Here is a 16,654-nt window from a genome sequence, read left to right as displayed (position 1 = left end):
AAGTACAAAAGTGATGAGCTTGAGGAGCGAGGAAACTGTAATTAACCTGGATTTGATTTATGACCCAATGATAGAAACCAGAATGTGATGAAAATGCGATTATACGGTCCGTTTCTTTCACCTGTTTTTCTGCTTTTCTCCAAGATACAAAGACCCCCTTGGACGAGGAAGTTGACGAGACGCTATACAGACAACAGACAAGCACCAAAGATGAAGTTTTGACAACCTATGATATGGACACTTGATGAACTTTGCCATGGATCCCCAGTTTCCCTAGTATTTTTAAACTCACGCTAGCCCAACATTTTTTGTAAATCTGATGGCTCAGACAAAGCTATTTGCTCATGCCCAAGGAGCAATACAGCGCAAAGAAGACGACTCTCAACAGATACCGAACACAACTTCAACAACAGATGTACATTTCCCTGACATAGAATATCATTGCATTTTTCGTAAGTGTTCTTTATCTTCATCTCTACAACCCCCAGGTAACGACACACATAGACGATAGGGAATACAGGCACAGATAGCAGCAACCACATACCTCCCCCATTCATGTATCATCAACTAAAATGTGCATCCCCATTTTGTTACAACCACAGCCGAAATGAGCTCGGTAGAGTTTGACAGCCCATCCACAGACCTGTACCACAGGATAAGAAGGAATTCAAATGTATACTTCGCAATACCTCGAAGCTTGATTTACCACACGTACGGCACGATGATACATGACCCTCCAAACATGGACTCATACACACATGCTTCTACTTTCTCACTAGGTCATACCCTTTTCACACCTACTCCTCTCTTCTTCCTTACCCCACCATGGAAATCAATTAACCCCTGACTTACATTTTTCTCCTTAAATATTTTAGAAGGTGGCAGTTATTATTGACTGCCAAAGGGTGGACTGTCAAAGTCAGAAAAATGTCTCTATGCACACTGCCATATTTGCACCGCACACTGGTACATGCTGCGCATGCGTGCGCTTTCCCGTGACTGCGCATACCCGCTATTGCGTGCACCCGCTCGCACGGTATGCGTATTTACGGTAAAGAGTATGTAGTCGTAGCGTGCGACTCATTCGTTACAAATGTTCACAATTAATGTAGTTTATAGATCATGGTCCCTTTGATAGATTCTGAAAGTTTGGTTAAAATAGAATGTCCCTGAGCTGAGGAATCCCTCTTTGCATCGTACGAAGGGTCTAACAGGAATCATACAGCAGTGTTTGGTACCCATCGGAAGAGTATTTAATTAGCAATATTCCGGTGTTGGTTTGGAGCGTATTAATCGCTCGTGCGAATAGTTATGGACATAAGAAGTTTATGTCCATTTCTATTATTTACTCATACTCAGGTATGCGGCGGGAAACCTAGTTTCCCACCCACCTGAGCTGTTGGAAATCGTCACAGCCCACCTGTATGAATCACCCTATGACCTTTTGTTATGATGCAGGGCCGAATTCCTTCGGCCAATGGACAATGGGATTGTAGGGACTATGAGATTGCATTGTGTGTGGGGCATAAATAGGCAGGCCGACCATATCCAACTTCACTCTCTCATCAACGGTTATCTGCTGATAGCCGGGAGCTGGATATCGAGGCGCATGCGATCATACCCTTTGTGCGTAAGTTTTCTCTCCGTAATCATTGTCTTACTGTGAGCCAATTTCTCTCATCTCTCTCCGTCTCTCTCTCTCTCTCCTCTTTTCTCTTATATCTCTCATAGTATTATAGCATTGTATTGAATTGCATTTAGGTCAGTGTAGTATTGTCTTTTTGTATTTATTGTTTAGTTCTGTGGTTAGGAAGTCTTTGTTATATTGTAGTGTATCATTTGTACTGTTATCCCCTTTTTACAAGTATATTAGATATAATACAGTTAATAGGCTTCGGACCCTAAACCAGTATCTGTGTATTTTCTATAGTGTTAAGTGTTCACTTGAGCGTCGGTGACGCTCAAGCAGCTTTGTAGTTAGTCAGGTTACACAAGGTTGCACTTACACCCTGTATTCACATTAAGGTATTCTGTGTATTTCATTGGTATAAGGTTTAGACATAAAGGTATAGCATTGTGAGCGTCTGCGCCGCTGGTGACCTCCTCGTGGTCTCGAGCGTAAGCTACGCCATAGCGAATCATTACTCTAGTCATAGCCAATAACGTGTCCTGTGATCACTGGGCCGTGAGCGAACGTGACGCTTGAGCGTCTCGCCTACGGCTGAGCGATCGTTACGCAACTAGCGTACCATTACGGTACTTCTTAAGCAAACAGCGTACAGTGTTCTTAGACTTCATAAAGTGTTGTTTATACGACAAAGGAATTTAGCATTGTCACCACCTAACCGTGGTTTTTTTATACCACCTAACCGTGGCAGTCCGTCCATAATTGTATACTAGTATCCAATCCATCCATCTCCATTGTTTACCTGAGGTGCCTTTTAGTTCTGCCTATAAAATATGGAGAACAAAAAAGTTGAGGTTCCAAAATTAGGGAAAGATCAAGATCCACTTCCACCTCGTGCTGAAGCTGCTGCCACTAGTCATGGCCGAGACGATGAAATGCCAGCAACGTCGTCTGCCAAGGCCGATGCCCAATGTCATAGTACAGAGCATGTCAAATCCAAAACACCAAATATCAGAAAAAAAAGGACTCCAAAACCTAAAATAAAATTGTCGGAGGAGAAGCGTAAACTTGCCAATATGCCATTTACCACACGGAGTGGCAAGGAACGGCTGAGGCCCTGGCCTATGTTCATGGCTAGTGGTTCAGCTTCACATGAGGATGGAAGCACTCAGCCTCTCGCTAGAAAACTGAAAAGACTCAAGCTGGCAAAAGCACCGCAAAGAACTGTGCGTTCTTTGAAATCCCAAATCCACAAGGAGAGTCCAATTGTGTCGTTTGCGATGCCTGACCTTCCCAACACTGGACGTGAAGAGCATGCGCCTTCCACTATTTGCATGCCCCCTGCAAGTGCTGGAAGGAGCACCCGCAGTCCAGTTCCTGATAGTCAGATTGAAGATGTCAGTGTTGAAGTACACCAGGATGAGGAGGATATGGGTGTTGCTGGCGCTGGGGAGGAAATTGACCAGAAGGATTCTGATGGTGAGGTGGTTTGTTTAAGTCAGGCACCCGGGGAGACACCTGTTGTCCGTGGGAGGAATATGGCCGTTGACATGCCAGGTGAAAATACCAAAAAAATCAGCTCTTCGGTGTGGAGGTATTTCACCAGAAATGCGGACAACAGGTGTCAAGCCGTGTGTTCCCTTTGTCAAGCTGTAATAAGTAGGGGTAAGGACGTTAACCACCTCGGAACATCCTCCCTTATACGTCACCTGCAGCGCATTCATAATAAGTCAGTGACAAGTTCAAAAACTTTGGGTGACAGCGGAAGCAGTCCACTGACCAGTAAATCCCTTCCTCTTGTAACCAAGCTCACGCAAACCACCCCACCAACTCCCTCAGTGTCAATTTCCTCCTTCCCCAGGAATGCCAATAGTCCTGCAGGCCATGTCACTGGCAAGTCTGACGAGTCCTCTCCTGCCTGGGATTCCTCCGATGCATCCTTGCGTGTAACGCCTACTGCTGCTGGCGCTGCTGTTGTTGCCGCTGGGAGTCGATGGTCATCCCAGAGGGGAAGTCGTAAGCCCACTTGTACTACTTCCAGTAAGCAATTGACTGTTCAACAGTCCTTTGCGAGGAAGATGAAATATCACAGCAGTCATCCTACTGCAAAGCGGATAACTGAGTCCTTGACAACTATGTTGGTGTTAGACGTGCGTCCGGTATCCGCCGTTAGTTCACAGGGAACTAGACAATTTATTGAGGCAGTGTGCCCCCGTTACCAAATACCATCTAGGTTCCACTTCTCTAGGCAGGCGATACCGAGAATGTACACGGACGTCAGAAAAAGACTCACCAGTGTCCTAAAAAATACAGTTGTACCCAATGTCCACTTAACCACGGACATGTGGACAAGTGGAGCAGGGCAGGGTCAGGACTATATGACTGTGACAGCCCACTGGGTAGATGTATGGACTCCCGCCGCAAGAACAGCAGCGGCGGCACCAGTAGCAGCATCTCGCAAACGCCAACTCTTTCCTAGGCAGGCTACGCTTTGTATCACCGCTTTCCAGAATACGCACACAGCTGAAAACCTCTTACGGCAACTGAGGAAGATCATCGCGGAATGGCTTACCCCAATTGGACTCTCCTGTGGATTTGTGGCATCGGACAACGCCAGCAATATTGTGTGTGCATTAAATATGGGCAAATTCCAGCACGTCCCATGTTTTGCACATACCTTGAATTTGGTGGTGCAGAATTTTTTTAAAAACGACAGGGGCGTGCAAGAGATGCTGTCGGTGGCCAGAAAAATTGCGGGACACTTTCGGCGTACAGGCACCACGTACAGAAGACTGGAGCACCACCAAAAACTACTGAACCTGCCCTGCCATCATCTGAAGCAAGAAGTGGTAACGAGGTGGAATTCAACCCTCTATATGCTTCAGAGGTTGGAGGAGCAGCAAAAGGCCATTCAAGCCTATACAATTGAGCACGATATAGGAGATGGAATGCACCTGTCTCAAGTGCAGTGGAGAATGATTTCAACGTTGTGCAAGGTTCTGATGCCCTTTGAACTTGCCACACGTGAAGTCAGTTCAGACACTGCCAGCCTGAGTCAGGTCATTCCCCTCATCAGGCTTTTGCAGAAGAAGCTGGAGGCATTGAAGAAGGAGCTAACACGGAGCGATTCCGCTAGGCATGTGGGACTTGTGGATGCAGCCCTTAATTCGCTTAACAAGGATTCACGGGTGGTCAATCTGTTGAAATCAGAGCACTACATTTTGGCCACCGTGCTCGATCCTAGATTTAAAGCCTACCTTGGATCTCTCTTTCCGGCAGACACAGGTCTGCTGGGGTTGAAAGACCTGCTGGTGACAAAATTGTCAAGTCAAGCGGAACGCGACCTGTCAACATCTCCTCCTTCACATTCTCCCGCAACTGGGGGTGCGAGGAAAAGGCTCAGAATTCCGAGCCCACCCGCTGGCGGTGATGCAGGGCAGTCTGGAGCGACTGCTGATGCTGACATCTGGTCCGGACTGAAGGACCTGACAACGATTACGGACATGTCGTCTACTGTCACTGCATATGATTCTCTCAACATTGATAGAATGGTGGAGGATTATATGAGTGACCGCATCCAAGTAGGCACGTCACACAGTCCGTACTTATACTGGCAGGAAAAAGAGGCAATTTGGAGGCCCTTGCACAAACTGGCTTTATTCTACCTAAGTTGCCCTCCCACAAGTGTGTACTCCGAAAGAGTGTTTAGTGCCGCCGCTCACCTTGTCAGCAATCGGCGTACGAGGTTACATCCAGAAAATGTGGAGAAGATGATGTTCATTAAAATGAATTATAATCAATTCCTCCGCGGAGACATTGACCAGCAGCAATTGCCTCCACAAAGTACACAGGGAGCTGAGATGGTGGATTCCAGTGGGGACGAATTGATAATCTGTGAGGAGGGGGATGTACACGGTGATATATCGGAGGGTGAAGATGAGGTGGACATCTTGCCTCTGTAGAGCCAGTTTGTGCAAGGAGAGATTAATTGCTTCTTTTTTGGGGGGGGTCCAAACCAACCCGTCATATCAGTCACAGTCGTGTGGCAGACCCTGTCACTGAAATGATGGGTTGGTTAAAGTGTGCATGTCCTGTTTTGTTTATACAACATAAGGGTGGGTGGGAGGGCCCAAGGATAATTCCATCTTGCACCTCTTTTTTCTTTTCTTTTTCTTTGCATCATGTGCTGATTGGGGAGGGTTTTTTGGAAGGGACATCCTGCGTGACACTGCAGTGCCACTCCTAGATGGGCCCGGTGTTTGTGTCGGCCACTAGGGTCGCTAATCTTACTCACACAGCTACCTCATTGCGCCTCTTTTTTTCTTTGCGTCATGTGCTGTTTGGGGAGGGTTTTTTGGAAGGGCCATCCTGCGTGACACTGCAGTGCCACTCCTAGATGGGCCCGGTGTTTGTGTCGGCCACTAGGGTCGCTAATCTTACTCACACAGCTACCTCATTGCGCCTCTTTTTTTCTTTGCGTCATGTGCTGTTTGGGGAGGGTTTTTTGGAAGGGACATCCTGCGTGACACTGCAGTGCCACTCCTAGATGGGCCCGGTGTTTGTGTCGGCCACTAGGGTCGCTTATCTTACTCACACAGCGACCTCGGTGCAAATTTTAGGACTAAAAATAATATTGTGAGGTGTGAGGTATTCAGAATAGACTGAAAATGAGTGTAAATTATGGTTTTTGAGGTTAATAATACTTTGGGATCAAAATGACCCCCAAATTCTATGATTTAAGCTGTTTTTTAGTGTTTTTGGAAAAAAACACCCGAATCCAAAACACACCCGAATCCGACAAAAATAATTCGGTGAGGTTTTGCCAAAACGCGTTCGAACCCAAAACACGGCCGCGGAACCGAACCCAAAACCAAAACACAAAACCCGAAAAATTTCAGGCGCTCATCTCTAATTCAATATCAGGTTGCTGTTTACATTGTGTACATGTTGCTGTTACAGTTTCTAGAGCAGTAAAATGAGATGAGATCAAAGTGATCTGTCTTTACCATGTACTGTATAGAATGTTATTATCATGAGGGTAGATTCTCTAATATATGAATATAGTTGTGTGTAATAATGAATGTAATTGCATTTTTAAATATGATATCCAGGTACTGTGAAGTCTTAATGACAGTTCAGAAGGTCTTTTGAATTTAAGAATATTTCTAATTAGCATTTGGTTATCAGAGAGAAAAAGGCAAAAGCAAATCTTTCTAATCAAGTCCTGGGAGAGTAGATTTCTTATGATGTCTTGTTGAAAGTGATGAAATAATTATGTTGTAAATTGAAATTTTCCTTGAATAAGTTGTAAAGTAAATACTGTAATTTTTTTTCTTTTCACAAAGACTTTTATTTTTTTTTTTTTTGCAAAACTGATTTTTATTGAGTTTTTGAATATAAATGTAGGAGTACATTCGGCAAGCAAAACACAAAACACAAAACATGTAAACATGTAAAAAACGAGGAGATAAGAGCAGCTAAACAGTAAATTGTCTCACGTACTTCGATCTCTCCAATAAATGGTATTTTGTAGTTGTAGACCCCTGTAGGTGTGATCCAGACAATTTTTAGGTAGATATTTAAGTAATAACATTGTAACTTAAAGAGTGAGTTTGGGAAAAAGGGGGGTTTAGAAGGGAGGAGGTGAGGGAAGGGTGAAAAGAGCGGGGGGGGGGGGTGGGGATAGAAAGAGCACTACTACTTGGTTTTTACTGGTTTGGGTAAGGTGCCTTCCAGGCGTGTACCCAAGATGTTGTGTATGGAGGAATTGTTACATTCTTCATCATTTATGTTCATGGAGTGAGGGCTAAAAACATAGAGTCAGAGGTGGGTATATAGGGTGAGGGAGAAAATATAAAGGTGAAGGAAAAGCATACATGGGGGTAATTGATGGCATGGGAGATGAGAAGGTATTATACCAGACGTACAACCCGACAAACAATCATGCAGGGGGAAGGGGTAAAATTGTTATTCAAAGAAAGATGTGTGGTTAATTCCCACAGTTGCGTTATCTAGTTGGTCCTTTGGACATCTTCCACAGGGGGTTTTCAAAGGCTGAGGTTATTTGCGTTTGGGTGTCCGGGTCTAGAGTGGACAAATAAGGACTCCATTTTTTGTGGAACTTCGCAAGACTGGAATAACCCGTGAGAATGGTAGTTTTGCGGTCAAAATAAATATATGTCAGCATAACTTTTAAGACTTCAGCTAAAGAGGGGATGGATCTGACAACCCAGCGTTTCAGGATCATTTTTTTTGCGATCGTAAAAAGCATGGTAAACATGGGATATAGTGGCTTAACCCCAGGTATCGAGTTCCACGTTGAGAAATTCATACATAGGCAAGCCCTCGGGTCTGGGCGTAGAGAGATGTGGAAGTTGGAGTTAATAAATCCTAACACCTTATTCCAAAAGCGCTGGATCCTAGTACAACTCCAGAGACAATGGTAGAAGGTGGCTCTGGCCCCTTTGCATTTAGGGCATTTATTAGAGTTGGAGGGGCTATCGGCATCTTGGTTGTAAGGTGGTAAGTATGCTCTATGTATGGTTTTGAGGTGGACCTCTTGAAGGTATGCAGAGTTCAATATTGATAAGGTGCGTTGATGGTGGCTAAGCAGTTGGTCGTAGGAGGTGATATTCGAGATCTCTGATTGCCATGCTGCAGCTAGTTTTGGTAGGTATGTTGTGGCTGGAATGTTCACTAGGTGAGTATATAGCTGTTTGATTTTGTAAGCTTTGGACTCCCATTGCTTTAAAATTTTTGCTAGTGGGGAGAGGTGAGTTGTGTGAGGGGGATTAAGGTTAAGTGATGTCAGGTAGTGTCTCACTTGAAGGTACATGAAGAAGTGAGAGGAGGGTAGAGAATATCTGTCTCTCAGCGTTTCAAATTGCGTGATGTGTCCGCCTGGATCGAAAACCTGTGATGCAGAGCACAGCCCCCTCTCCCGCCATTGGAGGAATAAGATGTTGTGAAGAGATGGAGGGAAGGATGGGTTTCCCCAGAGAGGTATATATGTGGAAGCAGTGTGGTTTAGTTTTAATTTCTTATGGATTTTCACCCAGCTAAGATAGGTGTCTCTGAATAGAGGGTGTTTCAAGATGGGGGGTGGAATCAGGGCCTTTTTTGTGTGTAGAAGAGCACCAGGAGAGAATGGGCTGAGGGCATTCGTGTCTAAGGCTAGGTCTGTGTAAGTGCTCTTGCCCAGTAGCCAGTCTGTGGCATATCGAAGGAAGATTGTAAGGGAATATGATGCAAAATCTGGGACTCCGAACCCTCCCTCTGACTTGTCCATCACCAGCTTCGCAAAAGCTATCTTGGGCTTCTTTCCTTGCCAGATAAAACGGGTCATAGCTCTGCGCAGCTTGATGATGTCCAGGTCCTTGAGGCCAATTGGAAGGGATTGCATGATATAAAAGATTTTCGGAAATATTACCGATTTAAGGACTGCAATCCGTCCCATCATAGATAGGGGAAGAGTGGCCCAGCCCTCTAGTTTGGTAAGGACAGTAGAGATAACTGTTGAAAAATTTAGCTCATATGTACTAGCATTATCTCGCGGGATACTGATTCCCAAGTATTTGAGGTGTGACTGTGTGATCGTGAAGGTAGTGGTCTGCGTGAGTGTGGAGAGCAAGGAGGGGGAAACATTTAAAGGAAGTAATTCTGATTTTTCAACATTAATCTTGTATCCCGCCATTGTACCAAAATCTGAGATCAGGCGTAGGATTTCAGGGATAGATGAAAGTGGGTCAGATATAAATAAGAGCATGTCATCTGCAAATAAGGCGACCTTAAGTTCGGTTGTCCCAACAAAGATACCAGTGTAAGAGGTAGAGAGTCTAAGGGCAATGGCCAAGGGTTCCAAGGCAATGGCAAATAGAAGAGGGGATAAGGGGCAGCCCTGTCTTGTACCTTTTCCAATAGAAAAGGGGTTGGAGAGGAAGCCGTTGCAAGATATTTGGGTAGTTGGAGATGAATAAAGAGTTTTGATAGCTTGGATAAAGGGTTTTGGGTAGCCAAATCGGTGTAGGGTAGTATAGAGGTGTGGCCATTCGACTAGGTCGAAGGCTTTTTCCGCATCTAGGGATAGGATGGCAGAGCCTGTGTGAGCTGAATCGGATTGGCAGGAGTGTAACGCTGCTATCACCTTTCTCACGTTGACCACTGAATGCCTGCCGACTATGAAGCCGGTCTGATCTGGATGGATGGTGTGGGGAAGCGTGAATTTTAGGCGGTCAGCTATAATTTTTGCAAAAAGCTTGTAGTCCAGGTTCAGCAGGGATATTGGGCGGTACGAGCCGGGGAGCGACAGGTCCCTTCCAGGCTTTGGGAGTAGTTTAAGGATGGCTGAGTTGAAATGTGGAGGGGGGGTCTTCCCTAGCAACAGGGAATTGAAAACCTCAACTAGGATAAAATCAAATTTGTGGTGGAGCATTTTATAAAATTCCCCAGTATAGCCATCGGGGCCTGGGGCCTTATGAGGCTTCAATTGCCCAATTGCCAGGCGGACTTCAGTTAGAGTAATTGGGGATAGAAGTTGAGAAGCCAGTTCTTCCGACAGGGCTGGGTAAGGGAGAGCCTCCCAAAAGAAGGAGGAGGGCTGGTGTGTCCCTGAAGGGGGTGAAGAGTGGGTGGGCTCTGGAGGGTGAGTGGGGGTGTTGGGCTGGGGTGATGTTGTTTGTGAGGGAATGTTTGGACTGTTTGACGTATAAAGCTGTGAGTAGAATGTATGCATAATCTGAGCTATCTGTTTATTCGTGGATGTCAGGGTTCCTTGTGTGGTGCGAAGGGGATGTACGATCGCTGGTGAATGAGTACCTTTTAGTAAATTGGAGAGTAGGCGTCCAGTTTTGTTGCCAAACTTGTGGAATTTGTGATGGACTGAAAAAAGGTACCTGTCACCCATTTCCGATAGAAATTCATCAAAATGGACTTTGGATGTCAGATATGCCTGTTTTGTGGCTGGGGAGGGGGATGATTTATAGGTCTGAAAAGATTGGGATAAAGTGTCTTGAAGTGTCAGATATTGAGCCGAATATTTCTTGTTGGAAGCTGCGGTGAAAGATAAAATTGCACCTCTGAGTACGGCTTTTGCCGACATCCAGAACAGGAAAGGGTCGGAATTAATGTGTTCAGAGTTGTTGGTACAAAAGTCTTCCCAAGCAGCCTCCAAGAAGGATTTGAAAGTTAGAGATTTGCAGAACCTAGAGGGGAATTTCCACATTTTAGTTGTATCTCTATCGTCGGGGAAATGGGCAGTAAAGGTGACCAAGGCGTGGTCAGAGAGGGAGATGGGGGCAATGGTGCATTGGGTAACTTGAGGAAAAAGAGTATGGGAAATAAAGAAGTAGTCAATGCGGGAGAGAGAGCCGTGCGCCGCTGAGAGACAGGTGTATTCCCTCTCTGTTGGGTTTAGAGCTCGCCAGAGATCTATAACCTGTAGGGTAGATGAGAAGAAGGGGATGCCTAGTTTGGGGAGTGTGGAGTGAGAGATCTTATGTGTTGAGGATTTGTCTAGGAGTGAGGAAGAGATCAGGTTAAAGTCCCCTCCGATGATGAGGTTATCTCCCATGTAGGGAGTCAGAAGGGCTATTAGCTGGCGGAGGTATGACTTGGAATAAGGGGGGGGAGCGTATATGTTAGCCAGAATAAATGTTTTACCCAGCAAGTCTACAGAAACTACTACGAATCTACCTGAGTCATCTGCAGTGGTGTTGTGTATTTCGAAGGGTAGAGATCTGCGTACCAGGATAGCTACACCACGTGCTCTGGAGTTGTAAGAGGAGGATGCCAATACAGACCAACCCAGCATTCCCAATTTCAAGGTTTCAGACGGGGTTAGGTGGGTTTCCTGAAGGAATGCCACGTCCTCGCCACTTTTCTGTAAGTAAATCAGGAGTTTCCTCCTTTTCGCTGGGGAGTTAATTCCTCCAACATTCCATGTGGCGTAGCGAAGATCAGGCATCCCCTCCGGAAACTGGGAGAAACAGGAAGAGTGTATCAAAACATTGGGGGTTTAGGGTAACAGCCTTCATCATGAGTACATTATGAGTTACTGCAACATCTAGCCAATTCACAGAGCTAAGAGTTGTGCTTGAGAGGAAAGGAGGGAAAGGAATGACAGCAAGAGTGCAGGTAGAGATAGAGGGAAGAGGGGGATGAGCAGACCTAAGAGGGGGCAGCCAGAAGTTAGGATCTGGCGCCGCACTTCCGTAATAGCTAAGTAAAAACAGTGTAAAAAACAAGAAACACATCCGGCGGGGAGGGGTAGGTCCGTCCCTGCTCCCCAGTGTGCATCGAAATATAAGGGTGACCAGGAGGTCTCCGCAGTGTACTATAAAGCATGTAAATAAACATATCATATAACTTAATCTGCAAATGTGATAATCTGATTGTTATGATATGAGCTGAAGTAACTGCTTTTCCTTTAAATGGCCAAAGCATGACATAACGGGGTTAAGGCTTTGAAACGTTATTCTGTGGAATCTGTGATGTCGGCGTCTTTCGCTTGGGACAGCTCCTGGAGATATGCCATGGCATCCGGGGGGTTGGAAAAGTCCTTGAACGAGGTCCCATCGTAAATGCGGAGTCTAGCAGGGTATAACAGGCCAAATTTTCGTCCTTCTGCGACCAACCTCGAGCATACGGGTGAAAAGCCTTTTCTGGCTCGCGATAGCTCTGCAGAGTAGTCCTGAAATATATGTAGTTTGTGTCCTTCCCATGACAGGGTTTTGGCCTTGCGAGAGGCTGACCAGATCTCCATCTTGTGTAAATAGTTTAGGCAGCGGAACAGTGTAACGCGGGGTCTCGGTCTGTTAGGGGTCGGTGTCGGACCCACCCTATGTACCCTCTCTATAACCATGTCCTGGCAAACTGACTCAATGCCTAGGAGCGAGGGGAGAGTGTTGCGGACAAAGTGGGCCAATGCAGGTCCCTTGATAGATTCGGGCAGACCAACCAGCCTAATGTTATTACGACGCGATCTGTTCTCAATGTCGTCGATCTTGTTCCATAGCTGGTAATTATCATTAGTGAGACGTTTTACTGTAAGTTGTAAACCCTCTACGTCATGGGAGACAGCAGTGACTTGCTGCTCTGTTTTGGAGACTCTGTGTGTGAGGTGCTGAAGTTGACTGGTAATGTCAGCCACAGCCTTAGTGAGAAGGGGTGTCATGGTGGCTGTTATGGCTGCCACTACGTCTGTGTAAGTCACAGGGGTCTCGTTGCCGGCACTTACTTGGCCCCCAGAAGCTGTTCCCTCGGCTGCAGTCTTTTTGTGGAGGGGGGGAGCGCTATCGATAGCGGAATCCGCCGTCATCGTTCCCGCAGCGCGCCGCTTCTCCTGGCGTGGAGGCTGCGACTGTTGCTGCTGCTGGTGGTCCGGCTGGGGGTGCGCCGTCAGCGGGGCCAAAAACTTCTCCATTTGCAGGGGGATCGGTCACTGGGACACTGCTGGAGGCTCCGGGGTCGAAACGAGGCTTTAAAAGCCTTGTAAAAGGTATTTGTTGGGGAGCGGCGGACGGAGCTCAGGACGGAGCTCAGTTCTCCATGAGGCCGGAACCGGAAGTCTCCACAAAGACTTTTATTAAGTGAGTGCCCCCTTTTCTTAGACTGATTACTGCTGTACATTAACTACAGTACATGTTAAATGTTTTAACAGAGCTGACAGTGTTGTGTGACAAAACAAAATCTTAATTATGTTATGATATTATGATATGAACTGACATTCAGGGCTATATCTGGCATATTGGAGGTAAACCTCTAGTATAGATATATTGAGATACATATCAGTATATGTTGGTGTTATTAGGCTTTATACATTCTAGGTAAGCTGTTGTGTTATACAACATGTTGCTACTGGCATTGCATGGGACATAGTGGTAATAAGAATTCATGTTGAAAGAGGGCCGTATTCACCATGGTCCTTAAAATTCCTGTGGTTCTGCCACTGCTAAGGAGTCACACACATAAAGTAAGTAAAATAGGTGGCAAATGCATTATGTGGCTCCATTTCTCAGCACTATTGTATGTGACATACTACATTGCCTCTTAGTGCAGCAATGCAGGATTTCTTAGCGTTGAGATGTCTTAAAAAGAGTGTCTCCAGAGAGGTGGTGCTTAACCACCCCTTCAAAAAAACCCTGTCCTGGTTGCATAGCATCAGCTTAGTGCTGGTGTGATATGGTACTGCTGACAGCCAAATCTGAGATCTCGTTCTGGAGTCTGATGGGGTATGTGTGAGGAAGCCCAAAACTGTTACACATAGGGGCAGTACGGATAGTGTTATGGTCAGCATTACTTCCTCACAGCACTGAGGTCATGGGTTCAATTCCCACCATGGCCCTAACTGCATGGAGTTTGTTTATTCTTCCAGTATTACGTGGGTTCCTCCGGGTGCTCTGGTTTCCTCCCACAATCCAAAAATATACTGGTAGGTTAATTGGCTGCCAACAAAAAAGAGCCCTAGTGTGAATGTGCCTGTGTGTACATGTGGTAGGGAATATAGATTGTAAGCTCCACTGGGGCAGGGACTAATGTGAATGGGCAAGTATTCTCTGTACAGCGCTGCGGAATATGTGTGCGCTATATAAATAACTTAATAAAAATAATAATATATATATATATATATATATATATATATATAAATACACATATATATATATATATATATATGCAAAGAAATCGAGAGCGCACACTTCAGTATATAATTTAATAACTTTTATAAAAATGATACATATCCATATACATTAAAGTTTAAAAGCAACTGTAATGGCAATACTCTGCCCAAGACAATACCGTCACTCCTCCGATCACACGGAGAGGACCTCTCTCACTGGCTCTGGACCCTGCGGGTGACGTCACAACATCCACGTCGTCTAGCCATGCCCAACATATTTTGTCCAATGAGGGACTTCATCAGGGGATGTTTTCCATCTCCACATAATCCATCTATATCCCATGCCTCATTAGCATCACTCAATATCATTGGTTGCTTAACAAAACATCACTCATGACACTTACGGTGTTACATTTCAAAACAACTTATCATATATATACACATACAATATACATTAAACCTGCGTTACGGTATTGTATGTGTATATATATGATAAGTTGTTTTGAAATGTAACACCATGTCATGAGTGATGTTTTGTTAAGCAACCAATGATATTGAGTGATGCTAATGAGGTATGGTATATAAATGGATTAAGTGGAGATGGGACACATCCCCTGATGAAGTCCCTCATTGGACGAAACGTGTTGGGCGTGGCTAGATGACATGGATGTTGTGACATCACCCACTGGGTCCAGAGCCAGTGAGAGAGGTCCTTTCCGTGTGATCGGAGGAGTGACGGTATTGTCTTGGGCAGAGTATTGTCATAACAGTTGCTTTTAAACTTTAATGGATGTGGATATGTACCATTTTTATAACAGTTATCAAACTATATACTGAAGTTGGCACTCTATTTCTTTGTATAGTACCATTCAACTGACTCTGGTGGCTTGGAGTAGGATTGAGCAGCACAGTGGAAAGTATTCAGACTCAAACTCCAGATGGACGTGGTGCACACGACTGATATATTCTCTGTGCATATATATATTTATATATATATATATATATATATATACTGTACATAGATTTCTCTGGAAGGAGGCATGGATAATTTTCTTGAGGGCACGACACCATCATGTATTCACCATTATGTGTGATAAAGCAATCATGTATAGTACATGAGCATGCAAATGAAAACAAAATGTAACATCAATTGCTATGCACTCTCGAGATTAAAGAGTCAAAATGCAAGGCTGTACTGTAGTTCAAGAAGATCCATTGAAAAAAAATTCTGCTATCGTATTAGTAATGTACAGAGGAAAGACAGAGAGGAATAATGATAAGAATATATATATATATATATATATATATATATATATATATATATACGTGTAGCCGGCACTCTCTCTCCCAATGGTAAATTCTGGCCGCGGTGCACTCTGTACAATTCTGCATACACTGCTTGAAACCGAAACGTTGCACACTTGCTTGTGTCCTGGAATTTATTACTAAGAAGTCTGTTTGAGTGCCTCATATCGGAGGGTATATATTAATATATATAAAACTGAATATTTAAAAGAAGTGTGTAGCATGAAACTGAAAATGCTCCTTACAGTAGACACAACTTTTGTACATTATTACACTATTTACTTAGTGTTGTCCCATGTTGGAGATTGGTATTACACTTTTATTGTTTTATTATTTATTCATTTTTTAACCAGTAAAAAAAAATGTCTCTCATAATTGTACTTTCTTTGTGTACAAACCACACTGCCTATCATAGCATTGCTATACATATTGAAGTTTATGTGCCGGTATGTAAAGTTAATTTAAACTGTCAGTTTGATAAATGCTCTGTTCTGAACCATACACAAAAGATTCACAAGCCATATATCCACGGACCAGTCATTTGAACTCTGATAACAGTACTTGCAAACTAAGCACTCTGTTTTAATTACATAACTTTATGACATTTATGACATTTTATGTGTTGTCTCAAAATTTGTTATACAGATTTATGTAAAGCCTGATCTCTAGCTCAACTCTTCAGCCTGTCTATCTTGCATATTCCCATCCTTTTTTAAACACGAGCTACATCACCAATCCAAAATATATCTCTTCTGCTAGTTCTCTTCTCACCTTTGCCTTCAAAATACCTGAGTGACTTTTGCACCTGATTATGGGTCTAACTCAGACCTGATCGCTGTTGTGTGAAATTGCACAGAGGCTGATTATTGAATCAGTGCACTGGAATGCGCAGGCGTGAGCCCAAACAGCAACAGAATGGTGCACACATTTTGATCTGTAGGCATATGCAAGGCAATTGACAGTAAGCAGATGTTTGTGGGTGGTAACTGACCATTTTCTGGGAGTGTCAGGAAAAACACAGGCGTTCCCAAGCAGGCAGGGTGTATGACGTCAGCTCCGGCCCCGAACAGCCTGATTTTGTCGCACTGTCGGAGTAAGTCCATGCTCGG

At 44.5% G+C, this 16,654-nt stretch overlaps 1 protein-coding gene across 1 annotated transcript in view; it reads left to right on the top strand.

Moving 5' to 3' along the window:
• Positions 1-16,654, top strand: part of IL1RAPL1 (interleukin 1 receptor accessory protein like 1) — a 1,997,981-nt gene that overhangs the window by 660,169 nt on the left and 1,321,158 nt on the right. The window lies entirely within an intron of this gene.

This window comes from Pseudophryne corroboree, chromosome 2 (genome assembly GCF_028390025.1).
Source record: "Pseudophryne corroboree isolate aPseCor3 chromosome 2, aPseCor3.hap2, whole genome shotgun sequence".
Taxonomy (NCBI): Eukaryota; Metazoa; Chordata; class Amphibia; order Anura; family Myobatrachidae; genus Pseudophryne; species Pseudophryne corroboree.
The sequence above is the reverse complement of the archived record's forward strand: the minus strand, read 5'-3'. Positions and strand labels throughout refer to the sequence as shown.